Genomic DNA, 12,607 nt, shown 5'->3' with positions numbered 1-12,607 from the left:
GAATTATTATATAGCATTTATTCATTTTATGCAAATTGTTATCATTATCATCATCATTATTATCATTATCATCAGTGTTTTCAATATGTCCAGCACTTATTTTACCTGAATAAAAAAAATATACACCCTAATATTGTGTCCTGTGTTTTTGTGTATATACTGTACATACTAGTGTACGTCCATATTACATAGAAGAAATTGCAAACATTAATTTGTGCCCTTTAAATAATACACAATATAGTCAGTGTTCATATAGATGAATTCCTTTAGGTCCTCCCCACAGTGCTTCTTGTTGTAATTCTCTTGTGTCCTCAATATAAATAATTTTTTTAAATGATAAAAACACCTCTGTGCCAAACCTAATAAAAACGCTCAATCACCACACCTTGTATGACCTCTTATTTAATAAGTAAGGTCAAACTGCTCTTTTCAAATCTCCCCTTGGGATAGCTCTCATCTCTCTTGCATTTATAAGAAGAAATATATAACAAACTATATACTTAAGAAGAAAAACTTGCACAGTGTAAAAACAATAAAATCACACATCTTCTAGTGCTATAACCAGCCCCAGTTTAAGCGTCTGTACTCAGCTGAACTCCTCTCCACCAGGAGCAGCCTGTGGACTTCCAAGTGTCATGCTGATGTCATCAGACCTTGCCTCTACACATTTCATCAAATTGACTTCCTTAGGGGTTGTTCTTGAGGAAGTAAAGTTCACCTTCATATTTATACTTTTTGCATCCCTAATGAAAAGGGAGCATTGCCTGTTTTTGTGAGTGGTGAGTGTAATACCATTGGGGATACTAATATTCATGGCGGATGCATGGAAGACTTTCTTTATATGTACACTGCCCACTGGAGGTGCCGTGCTAGTTGGAACACAGACTTTTGTTGGAAGACATGGATATGGTGGATGATATACACACTATTCACAAAGCTGCCAAAGGATCTGGCCGTAGCTTCGGCCGATCCTTCGGCTGGCTTCGGCCCCAGGACCCCTTCGGTTCAGGAGAACCGAGGGGGTGCTGTACGGGCTATTCACAATAGCCCGTACAGCTCCCGATCACGGCCGAGCAGCTCAGTCGAGCGCTGGGCCGTGCTGAAAGCCGAAGCTGGCCGAGCGGCCGGCCATTGGCCTGCCAACAGCCTGCTTCTGACAGCTGGGCGGAGCCAGCCTAAAATGTCTTGGTATGCTGATGCCTTAAGAGTGCCATTCACTGGAACTAAGGGCCCAAGCCCAACCCCTGAAAAACAGCCCCACACCATAATCCCCCTTCCACCAAATTTTACAGTTAGCACAATGCAGTCAGGCAAGTACCGTTCTCCTGGCAACCCGCCAAACCCAGACACATCCATCGGATTGCCAGACAGAGAAGCGTGATTCGTCACTCCAGAGCACACGTCTCCACTTCTCTAGAGTCCAGTGGTGGCAGGCTTTTCACCACTGCATCCGACGCTTTGCATTGCACTTGGTGATGTAAGGCTTAAAGGCAGCTGCTCGGCCATGGAAACCTATTCCATGAAGCTCTCTATGCACTATTGTTGTGCCAATCTGAAGGCCACACGAAGATGGAGGTCTGTCGCTATTGACTCTGCCGACAGTTGGCGACTTCTGCGCACCGTGCGCTTCAGCATGCGCCGACCACGATCTGTCAGTTTACGTGGCCTACCACTTGGTGGCTGAGTTGCTGTTGTTCCCAGTTGCTTCCACTTTGTTATAATACCACTAACAGTTGACCGTGGAATATTTAGTAGCAAGGAAATGTCATGGAACAACTAAATCCAATGTTTTGGAGGGGTGTCCCAATGCTTTTGGCAATATATTATATATATGTATATATATATATACATATATATATTACACTTTGAAATGTAACGTGCCCTCATGGGCAGGGCCCTCCTTACCATTTTGTCTTGAATTGTATTGTGATTGTAATGCATTATATTGTAAAGATCTGCACAAACTGTTGGCGCTATAGTAATCCTATATAATAATTATAATAATAATATTTATATTATTGTTTACAGATACAAATGTTTGTTTTATATATTTATTTATTGGTTTAAAAGGTTTTTTTTTTTTTTTTTACATTAAATTACATTTCTAACAAGGTCATCTCAGGCATGGAATTTCCCCGAAGGGCTTGTGTGTCTGCGAGAATTTTATAGGCAGTGGGTGCCATAGAGATTTATTATAACGTCTGGCCAATGGGGTTTTAGGAGATTAACACAGTTCAGTTTTCATACTGTCTTTCTTAAAGAAACTGTTTCCTTTGCCGATGTTTACAGAAACAATGTCCAAACATATTATTTTTATTATTAATTTATATTTATACAGCACTTTTCTTCGTGGGGACTCAAAGTGCTTTTATCCGCCATCGGGGCAGATGGTAAGGCACCCTTCTTGAGCATGCTCAGTAGAATATCAAACTAAGGCCAGTTTTAGACTGGATCCAGTAAACCTACCAGTATGTGTTTTGGAGTGTAGCAGGAAACCCACACAAACTCAGGGATAACATGGAAACTCCATCCAGATAGTGTCCTGACCAGGACTCAACCCGTGCTTTAAGGCAGAAGTGCTAATCACTAGCCCACTATGCTGCGCACTATGTTAACCCACAACTCGGCCTGTAAACATAAGGCTGAACATTTCACATTTGGCCAACAAATTCTTCTCAAGTCTGCTCTCAGGGACCTAGTTATTCCCCCAGTGGGCATTTGACTATCAGTAACAGTATGAGTAAGTGGGCTGTATGTTTTGAGAAAAGTAGGTTTACTTTAATTACTTAACTGATTCATAGTAACATGGCTTTGGGGTATTTGGCTTTTTTCCATCTACGTGTATGTGCCAGAGGAAATATCTCCTAAGTGAATTGGAGAGATTAAACAGGTTTCGCCAAAACTGGTGTCCCTATTGAAAGTATTGAAAAATCGATGTCTTCAATACTTTTACACTCACTGACCTAAAACAAATGTTAGAAAAGTCAGAATTATTTATCTGCATGCAGTGAAAGGTATGATATTTGTACACTATACTTCATCTGTAAGGTACAAAAGTAAAATGGTCATCCTGACTGCCAGACAGCTAGCATTTTCAGAAGGCGATCTCAGCAGACTTGATGTTAAAGGGTGGTTGTACATTATACACCATATTTGTATTCTGGGGTACTGAGCAAATTTGCAAATATAATCTCTTACCTCTGTTCTTTTGTGTTTGTGCTTTAAGTGTAGTCATTACAGGCCATGGCTAATGTAAATATTGCATTGTTTTTAGCATATCTATGTATGCACTGTACTACAGACACAATGGCTTATTAATGCACATAAACTGTGCAAATTGCAATGGAATTTTCACTTTGAAGGAGATTTTTCCCTTAGCTTAGTGAATGTGGTGAAAATTTACTTAATCAATTATGTGCAAGGAAAAGAAAAAAAAAACAGAATTTCTGCTTGCAGGTGATTGCATGATGGAAGTTAGCAGAGCTTCACCCCATTCACTAAGCTATGGGAAAACACCCCTTACAAAAGGGAAATTTTCTTGCAAAATGAACAGCCTATTTGCCCATTGTAAATCAATCTCAATGTATTCATGGGCAAGAACCATAGGGACTCATTTTGTTTTAATTAAACAAATTACTGTTGCACTGGATTGAGTTACTGTACATGTTGTGTTTCCTTTTGAACAGGCTTCCAATGCACCAAAAATAGACATGACCTATTTGTTTATAACGTCAGCACAGTGCTGTAGTGCGGGTGCATTGCCCATTACGGTCTAGTGCCATTCCAAATGAGTAGCACTGCAGCACTCATTTGCGAGTTACCACAATGCATAACTGTGAATGTGCCCTAAGTGATAATTTTTATACAGCATTGAGCTGGGGGAAACATCAGCAACTACTGCAAGTAAGCAGCCCCTCCATATGTTTAGCTGAGCGTTCTTTTGCCTTTATTATTTCAGTCAGTCAAATGTGGTAGAATGGTGCCCATGCCATACATATTTGGGAGGATTCCTGGTGGCTTTCTTTTTATAAGTCTTGGTCTTGAAGACATGTAGTTTCTACGCCATATGAAATGTATGCTTCATGCTTCTAACAGTGTGTGATCTACAGTGATTTACATAATTACAGTGCAGCATGGAAATTATCAGCTTTAGCTTCAAACACCAAATATACTGAATTAAACAGATAAGCAAAGACTATGCGCCTTTCAAGTTGTTCTTAGTCCTGTTTTGTTCGCCTTGGCTAGCAATGTGTAATGCACATTTTAGATTGTTGATGGTTAATTCATAGTCCTAATAGGTCATTTCAATTATGTGATTTTGGTAGGATCAGACAATTATTGGTATAGCCAATTGTGTCAAAACCTGTTTCCTGTCAGCTCCATGGCAGCACACGAATGGGTTAATCCCTCCCTCCTCCCCTAATCAGGATCGTAACTCATAAAAGCTGAAAGAGTCCCCTGGCTTGCCGTTCCTTTTTTCTCCTCCTATATGTCAGGATCCGAGCACGGTGCCTACCTAGCAGGGATAAAGTTCTTGCTGTCCGCCTTCTTCTACCTCCTTCAGTTGGCGAAGTCCCTGTGAGCCCTTTCCTAAATGGTGCAGGTCCATGGGAGCCCCGCTGGTGATCCTCGGGGCCTGGCGAACAAGGTGTAAGTACACTGCTGTTGCTCATTATGGGTGGAGGAGATATTCCTACTTGGTCTGGGCGCCTAAAGGAGCCCATGCTCCTTACAATTATCTGGAGATTTTTTGTCTTTCAGCAGGAAACGTTTGGATGTCAATTGACAGGTTAATGGAGTGGTTGTACAATGAAAATCTCTAGATGCAAACTGCACTTGCTCAAACGAAAGTTTGTCCTTTTGATCAATACAAAATCAGCTAGGTGGTGTTGCTGACAAGCGTTATTTGTGAACTGCATTGGTCTGTGCATGATGGGTTAGTTGTAAGGAAATTGTATGAAGGTGAAATGTCTGTACAACAAAAGTTTTACAATGGTTGTAAGTTGTATGGCCACCTTTACATATGTGATTGTGTGGTGCTGCTCATGCCTAAGCTGACTCTTGCAGGTATTTACCTGAAACACCCATTAGCTTGCTTTCAGGTGCTTTAACCCCGCAGGTGCTTGCTGAGTGCAGGCTGCTGCCACTTGTAGCTCTGCTACTAAATCTTTTAACTGGATCTTACAGAAAGGTGTTTGCTAACTCTGTCAGCTTCATCTTGTGCCCTAACTCTTGGGTGCTTTCTGGGTGAGTATTTTGCTGTCACCTGTGGTTCCCCAGCGTTGGTAATGTTTAAAATGTAACTTATGGAGTTGTTGCTTCATTGCAGGCCTATTCTGCCTGTTATTCGGTATTCCTTCTTGTGTATTTCTATGTATTGTGTCAGTGACAAGAGCCTGTGCTGCCATAACCTGTGTGGAGCCGGTGTTTGCGGCTCCTTGCTGTGCTGTCTGGGGCTCCCAGCGGCGGTGTTGAAACGCACGCTGTGCATTCCACTGATGTTATTCCGCCGCTGGGGAGCTTCCGGCCACTGCATTGTAAGACTTGTGGCGGCAGGTGGAACGTACGCTATGCGTTTCACCCAGGCACTTCCGCCGCTGGACGAGAACCCGGCTTCTGTGTGTTCCTATGATGTAGAGTGGAACGCAGGCTATGCGTTCCAGTGCGTCTCCACCGCCGGCTGGGCAGTCTGCATTCCTTCTGGTGGAGGAGTTAATAGGGGGGCTATTTAAGTCACCCAGCCCTTCAGAGATGGCTGTCTGTTTTGAGCCTGGTGGTACACAGTCAGCCGAGCCGCGACATTCTTGGCACCAGTAAGTGCTTATATTGATCGTTAGCTGATTATTGTAGTTGCTGTTGGTTGTGCTAGCATTTTTCATGCATGCACATCATGCCTCTAGACATATCCCCACCCATCAAAGATCACCAGTCGCAAAGAAGGTAGGTGCCTGCTCCTCATCATGGTTTGCTGTCTAAAAGTCAGCCTTTTTTTTTTGTATCATATATCTACCCTCTGTTCGGTCCGTCCAGGTCCGGCTCGCGCCATGTTCAGGAGCGCAGTGAGTCCTCTGCGTCTAGTTGAGGGAGATCATCGTCTCCAGAGCAAGACACTCGTCGTTCCGACAGAAGATTTCGCAACCGGTTTCTGTCTGTAAATCAGCGGATTGTCTCAGCGCATCCTGGGGCCCTCCCACCATATTCAGCCCCTTTGGGGGCTTATTGGGCATATACCAGTATGGCCTTATCAGAGAAAACAGCGTGTGAATCATGTTGTCAGAGGCCACTACAGACAAGGAGGCAGGTATATGCAGGTTATTTATTTACTGCAGAAAGTCTTTCAGGATACCCTCAGGAAATGTTTCTTCTGCATAGGGTCAGTCCTTAAACCAGCCTACTGTAGATCCAGCTTAGGAGTCTAGTCCGGACCCTTCTAGAGCTGGCCGCAGTCGGGAGTCCTCCGGACCCCATTCTGATTCTCCCTCTTCAGATGAAGAATGTATCCAGGATGAATGGAGTCAGGTGGATGGGAAGTATTACTTTGGAAATAGATTCTCTAAACTGTATCCTTTTAAGAAAGAGGATCTTAAACACTCAGATGATTCGCCTGTGGTTAATGCGGCCTTAATGAGGCTGGCAAGGCATGTCACGATGCCCCTTGGTGACGCTGTTACCTTTAAGGATGTCTTGGGCAGATTTGGATCTTAAAAAGATCTATCTCTTGGCCGGTGGGGCCTGCAAACCTGCGGTTGCTATGGCAGTACCTTCCAAGGCCCTGAAGGCTTGGGTGGGCAGCGCTGAAGCAGCAGTTTCGGAGAATCTTAGTAAATCTAAGATCTTAGACGGCTTAAAGAATAGCCAGAGTTTTGTTGGCCACAGTGGTGGGCAGAAGGGCTCTGTGGCTCAGACCGTGGGTGGCAGATCCCACATCCAAGCAGGGATGTTGTAATTCCATTTGGGGGTCAGTTGCTACTCTGCAACAAACTAGACAACAGCTATGGCCACTGGAGGTAAGGCATACGGTGCAGTCTCTCTTCCCCAGAAGAGGTTCCGGGCACAAAGCTGTGCAATCCCGGGTGCCCTATCGTACCTTCTACTATTAGTGTCTCATTGTCTTCAGATTGTTGGGTCCATGATGTCAATGATTCCTGCAGCCCAGTGGGCCCAATGGCGAACTTGTTTCTTTCAAACCGGGTTCTTGCAGCAGTGGCAGCCGGAAAGTCTCTACCACCTTATTTGGATCTCTCCCCAATGCGGAGCAGCCTGGGGTGGTGGTTCATGGACTGCAACTGACTAGGCTGTCAGTCTCTCCTCCTTACCACATGGACCGTGAATTCCTCAGCTACAAGAGAATGGGGTTGGGGTGCCGTCTGTCTGAGCGAGGGTGCTCAGGGTCACTGGTCCTTCCTGCAGTGGGGGTTTGTCTCCAATGTCCTGGAGCTGAGGGCAGTGTTTCAGCCGCTATTGGCCTTCCAGCGATTTATCCTGGGGAAGTCAGTTGTGATGTAAATTGACAATACCTCAGCGATGGCTTGTATCAGGAGACAAGGGGGTGCACGCAGTCGTGCCCTGCTGGAAGAAGTCTCTCCTATTATTACCTGGGCTCAGATCCATCTTCACTTTTTGGCAGTGTACGTGTCGGGTCCCCTCAATCACCAAGCAGATTATCTATCCAGAGTTCCTCTGGACAACGACGAGTGGTGTCTCCTCTGTCAAGTATTTCAGGACACTGTGTCCTGGGGCTTAGCTCCAGAAGTAGACCTATTTTTGTCCCGAAAAAACACAGAAGTCGTGAAGTTTTTCTCGAAGTTTCCATGTGTACAAGCGGTGGCGATAGGCGCTCTGACAGCAGAGTGGACATTCGGACGGTTTGCTCCTTCCCGCCAGTGCCTTTTTCATACTACAATTTCTGAGGAGATTCTGGAGAGAATAGGTGGCTGTCCTGGCAGTGATTCCGAACCGGCCCAAGGGGCCTTGGTATCCTCTCCTCTGCCTGATGGGTATCCAGCCTCCACTATTCTTACCGCCATTGACCGATCTTCTTTCACGGTCCGATCCTTCACCCAGCACCTGTGAAACTTTGCCTAGCAGCATGGATATTGAGAGGCGTAGACTTCTCGCATTGGGTTGCTCAGATAGGGTAGTCAATACTCTTCTTCATTCTAGGAAGCCCAGTACTACTCGTCCTCGCATTTAAACGCTGCTTTTCTAGTTGCTATCACCTCCACCAGACGGGTTTTGGAGTTGGCCGCTCTTGAGTTTAAAAAACACTTCTTCACTTTCCTGGCAGATGGAGTGATTCTAGTTCCCATGCTGAGGTTCATTCCCAAGGTTGTGACTGACTTTCACATACACCAAGAAATTGTATTGCCAACCTTCAAGTCGGATGATGGGGGCCAGATTAGCCGCTTGGACGTAGGTAATACGCTAAAAGCGTATATTTTGGCCACGGAAGAGCTCAGGTCTACGGGTCATCTCTATCGTTACAGCAGGTGCCAGGAAGGATGCTACAGCGTCCAGTAGGCTCATAGCATCCTTGATAGGGAAGGCGATGTCGTTAGCATATGAAGCCGAGCACATGACTGTCCCAAGTGGGGTGTCTGGTCATTTCCACTAGGAGTCTGGCCACATCATGGGCTGCACCCAATCATGTTTCCTTAGAGACTGTGTGTTAAGCGGCCACATGGTCTTCTCCGCACACGTTCATTACACACTACTGTGTAGATCCAGCTGCCTTAACTAAAGTTGAATTCGGCCGTAGGGTTATTTCTTCTACCATGAGTTGTGATTTAAATATTTTTAAGCATACCCACCCCTGTTTTTGGCTAGTTAATTCCCATCCGTGTGCTGCCATGGAGCTGACAGGAAAACAGGAAAATTGTATTTCATACTTACCGTAATTTTCCTTTCCTGTCCAGCTCCATGGCAGCACAGGGCCCACCCATATAGTAGTCGAGTTACGGAACGGCAAGCAAGGGGACTCTTTCAGCTTTTATGAGTTACGATCCTGATTAGGGGAGGAGGGAGGGATTAACCCATTCGTGTGCTGCCATGGAGCTGGACAGGAAAGGAAAATTACGGTAAGTATGAAATACAATTTTCCTGTTATGGCGCATGTACATACAAGTGTTTATGACTGTAGGGAGGGAGTGATGGTTAGATTATTTTATAAATCTTGGAATGCCCATGGATGCCACCTAATGTTTACGGTGCATTGCACACCTTTCTGTGAGCTAACGGTTCTGTGACACAAAATTCAGATTAAAGGAAAACTGTGATGTAAGTTATATATGGGTTATCTCCTCTGGCTTCCATGTCCAAATGCTAGTTGTTTCACAGTCATGCAGATCCAGTGGCCTCTATGCTCAAAGGGTTAGTTTACTTTTAGGCACATTTCCACAACAAATTCCTATGCTTTCCAGCATTATCAGCAGATCAAACCACTGTTCAGCTTTTAGGAAACTTGGCAACTTCCACAAACTCTATATCTTTCAGTAAACAGTTCCAAAAGTAGACACCATACTATGTTTGTAAGGTAAATGCTCATCTACAAAGAAGTATCCATAGAAATCAAAGGAAGGTATTGATTTGGGGATTTTGTATGGCCCCTCCCCCTTTTTTTTTCTTGTAACAACACCTTTACACTTTACTTACACATTGTTGATTGATAAATGTAAACCTTTTAACGTTTTCAACATTGTTGTTTTTGGAGATTACTTGCTACTTTTATGTTGATTTACAAATAAACAAATAAATTACATATACTCAGTATGAATGTATACATACAATACCATAAACAAAACCAGGTACTGAATCTATGTTTTATTATTGCTCTACATTTTTTGATATACTACGTAAGCTTTTATCTTATTGCAATCATGTTTTATACATATTCATGATGTCCCTTTGTATTTTACCTTAGCCCTGATGAAGGGGGTGTTTTGGACTCCAGAAATGGTTTGGCTATTATACTCAATTGTCCACTGACCCTAGTGTAATAAAGTTGTATCTGGACTATTTTAATTGGTGTGGCGCTTCAATTCCGGCATCTAAAATAGATAAGGGGGCATTCACTGTTCTTGCAGTGAAGATAAGTCAAAGCAACAGCATTTTAATGTCAACGTTTCAATGGAGCCCAGTCCTTCTTTATCGTTTTTATCTCTCAGTATAGGTCTTGTTTAATAAATGGTTTAACATAAAGAATGTTGTTTTCTGCGCAATATTTCTTCTAATGTACTTACTATATAACATTTTTATTTGGAAAAGCTTTTCATTCTGAATTAAATTTCCTAGAAACTGTGTGAGTGCCTGGAGCTTTCAAACACTTTCTATGCCCGTAGGTCATTTACTTGCTACAAAGAATTAGTTGTATGGCCTAGAGACAGGTACTCCTCTCGATGATCATAATGGACCGCTAATTCTAATAACATACTTTCAGCCTTAAGCGTTTCAGTAATATGACACCCCGGAGGTTAACATGGCCACTTAGCAGAAATCTTCAGTCATTTAAAATAATGTAACCTATTTTGTTTTACATGCTAACTGTCTATTCCATAGAGAAGGACATTTGCAGCTGCAAAAAACACGCACTCTGTACTTTTACCATTCTGTAAAATATTGTTTGCTGCTTTTTTCCTGTTATACTCTTCCCTGAACTTTTACTATTCTGCACTGCATCTGCTACAGATTGTTGTCCTTCTATACACATCAAAGATTAAAGTGATATTAAAGTCAAAAGGTTTTTAAGCTATTTAAAATGCTGATTAACCACTTAAAGACCGGGGGGTTAAACCCCCTTCCTGGCCAGGCCATTTTCAGTATTCAGCACTGCAGTACTTTGACTGACATTTATTCAGTCATGCAACGCTGTACTGAAATTAATTGTATACTATTTTATAGGGCTGTGCAAATTTAAGATTACTTTCTAGATTAATCGTTAAACTTTTTGATCGATTAAAATTATTTTGATCGCTAATGAAAACACTCACTTCTCCGCCGGCTTCCGGGAGTCCCGTCAGCGATCTGGTGACGTCACGGACATCGACATCACCGGACTCCTCCCCCTTCCCCAAGTGGCTCCGTCGGCTAACGAAGGGAATGGGAGAGGAGTCCGGTGACGTTGATGTCCGTGACGGCTAACGAAGTGCATGTGCGTTATAATTAATCGATTAATCGATTAAAATAAATTTTGATTAATCGAACACGAAAATTTTAATCATTACCAGCCCTACTATTTTATGGGGACAGATAGAGCTTTTTATCAACTGGTATTTAATCACCACTGCGGTTTAAATTTTTTTACTATAGAACAAAAAAGTACCTACAATTTTGAAAACAAAACCTTGTTTCCCAATGAAAAGTAATGAAACATTTATTATCACCCCAATTTATTTCTAAAATATAAAAGACTGGGTCACATTGGGTAAATAGACACCAAACATGTCAAGCCTTAAAATTGCGCACGCCCACAAAATCGCAAAAAATGAACACACCGGAAATTAACCATAGGCGACATCCACAGTTTTCTCATTTCATCCCCATAAATTCTTCCTCTATAACAAAGGTAGGCAAACACCAGCCCTCCAGCTGTGGTGCTACTACAAATCCAATGAAGAATTGCAAGACTCTGACAGCCACAAGCATGACTCCTAGAAGCAGATGCATGATGGGATTTTTAGTTTCACCAAAGCTAGGGGGCCATAGTTTGCCTACCCCTGCTCCATAACTTCTCATGTATGTTTTATTTATGAAATTGATAGTAAGATAAAACAAAGGAAAAGTGTCAAACAGAAAATTAACAATGCACATGTCAATCTAAACATGGCATATTGTAATTAGCTATCACCTCAGCAAATATTAGGTTTACCAACTTTTGTCCTTGTAATTATCACAAGAAGATTGCAATGCTTATTTATAAGTAAATAACAACTGTACCTAAGCCTTTTGTACCCTTGACTTCCATAAATTAAAAATGTATTATAAAAAAGAGTTTACCCAAAAGCTGATCAACCTAAAGCAACCACTTAATCACGGTACTGGTGCATGTTAGTATGGTTAAATTAAGCAGATCTTAAGGGAGGAACAATGGAAATTGATGATATTGAGAATCATGGAGGCTCAATATTTGAATACTAAGCCCCATAATTGAAAAAGCCTCAAGAATACATGTCTATATACATAGGATTTGTTTGAAACAATTAAAAAAACACTTTATTTTGAGCTGCAGTACAATGGGCTTCCATGATTCAGTTGTACTAATATTGCATTGAAAAAGATGTGTCTTGTAAGGCAGCAGAGTGGTAGTGTTAAAGCTGTCAAGTTGCTCATGAGAATGAGAAGGACTTAATTAAAAGTTTTTCTATTAGCACTCATCAGAATTACAAGTGGCGGCAAAATAAATTGTGGATGTTAGAAATTAGAGACACTGTCATTGTGAGCACAATTTTTACCAAATAACTTTATGTAGTTCTTACCACAGCATAAAAGGATATCTGTAGACTTAACACAATGATTAACAGGCAATGATTTCCAGTGTGACAATGTGTGTGTGTGTGTGTGTGTGTGTGTGTATGTATGTGTATGTGTGTGTGTATATATATATATATATATA

This window comes from Nanorana parkeri, unplaced genomic scaffold (assembly GCF_000935625.1).
Source record: "Nanorana parkeri isolate BGI_ZX_2015 unplaced genomic scaffold, ASM93562v1 scaffold338, whole genome shotgun sequence".
In the NCBI taxonomy this organism is placed as follows: Eukaryota; Metazoa; Chordata; class Amphibia; order Anura; family Dicroglossidae; genus Nanorana; species Nanorana parkeri.
This window is presented reverse-complemented; position numbering follows the sequence as displayed.